The sequence below is a fragment of the Trachymyrmex cornetzi genome, unplaced genomic scaffold (assembly GCF_001594075.2).
Source record: "Trachymyrmex cornetzi isolate Tcor2-1 unplaced genomic scaffold, Tcor1.1 scaffold558, whole genome shotgun sequence".
Taxonomy (NCBI): domain Eukaryota; kingdom Metazoa; phylum Arthropoda; class Insecta; order Hymenoptera; family Formicidae; genus Trachymyrmex; species Trachymyrmex cornetzi.
In genome coordinates, this window is record NW_017299869.1 from 193,412 (window position 1) to 195,372 (window position 1,961).

The window sequence follows — 1,961 nt, forward strand, 5'->3', positions numbered from 1 at the left end:
AAATCTTTAAATTACGCCAATTACAAAAACAATATATAATTTCTTGCAACATATAACATATACTATTGTATTTTGTAAATTGCGAAAAGAACATATATTTTATTGCAATATATAACATTTAATTAACGAGACAAAATGATACGTACCTTTCTATTCAAGAGTCTTTTATATTTGCAATGGAATACAACATTTAATTTCGAAAAATTAAAGACGAAGCATCACAAAATGAGAAAATTTTATTAAAATAAAATTTTTTTATGTAAAAAAACTTGGCGCGCTGCTAGACCTGAAAATATAATAAGATGATCATCAAATAATATCGAATAAAAAAAATAATGAAGAGATTTAAGAAAGAAAATGAGGTGGACTAATAATATACAGTGTGTGTGTGTGTGTGTGTGTGTGTGAGTGGTGAGTACGAGCAAATAATTAAAAATATCAAATATGAAAAATAATGAAGTGATTTAAGAAAGAGAATTAATAATATACAGCGTGTTTATATGTGCGACCAGATTTAGATAGGTATGCGGTTTAGATTTAATATAGAATAAGTATTTATATGGTGTGTATTGTAAAAGCGTATAAGACTAGAATAATGATTTCAGATTTGTAAGACATGCGGTTTAAGTTAAATTTAAAAGTAGATTTAAAATTAGTTATAATCTTAATTGTAATTGTGATTGTAATTTTATGTTTGATTGTTAATTCATGTTAATTAAACAGTAAACATTGTTTATTTCTTTTATGTAACATTTACTTATTATACTTTGAGGTTTAGCAGCACGCCAAGTTTTTTTACATAAAAAATTTTATTTTAATAAAATTTTCTCATTTTGTGATGCTTCGTCTTTAATTTTTTGAAATTAAATGTTGTATTCCATTGCAAATATAAAAGACTCTTGAATAGAAAGATAAAGGTACGTATCATTTTGTCTCGTTAATTAAATGTTATATATTGCAATAAAATATATGTTCTTTTCGCAATTTACAAAATACAATAGTATATGTTATATGTTGCAAGAAATTATATATTCTTTTTGCAATTGGCGTAATTTAAAGATTTGATTTCATTTTTTTTTTAATACATGCATACGTACTACTGAGGGGTAATTTATAATAGAAAATTAACAATATATTACCATTTGAATTATATTATTTATGTAACGATTTTTTTTCAGTTTATATAAAGTATAGTTTTTTATGGAAGATTAAGATATTACTGGAAGATTCTATTGAAATATCGTATATATAATTTGACGAAGATGTAATATATACATATATGTAATTTTAACTATTATTAAAAAAAAAATATTTTTGAAATATTTTATTCTGAAAAATTTTATATTTGTGACCTTATAAATTTGTGAGTTTATAGATTTAACTATTTCTTATGTTATAAACTGCGAAAAGAATAGACATACTTATATGTACTCCATAAATACAATATATGCAGAAAGAGTTCGGAAAGCAACGGGTAACTTATCATTGATGAAAATCCGAACATAAAGAAATTAAGCAAACAAGACATATATCTAATAGCTAAGCGGAAACATTAATGCAGTAATGCTAATAAAAGGACCGTGTGATAATTCAGTGCGCGGATTAAAACGGTTCAGTGATTTTGCTGCCGCGAGATCGGCGGAATCGCTTCATTTCCATCGAAATTAAGAGACGGAAATCTCGCGCTGCGCTTCTTTGGAAGCAGTCCACCAGCGGGTGCCACGTCGGAGAATGAACAAATCTAAATGAACGTGCCGGATGATAAAAGAACGTCCGCGAGTATACGCGCGTTTTTATCCGGTTGCGCCTCCGCAACCTAATTGAATGCAGCGCAATCTAAACGGCGTCAATTTGCTGATTCCCCTTCTACTATGAATGGCTTTAATGCCTCCGTGCACACAGAAAGAAAGAGAGAGAGAGAGGAGGGGGAGAGGGAGAGGGAGAGGGAGAGAGGGGGGAGG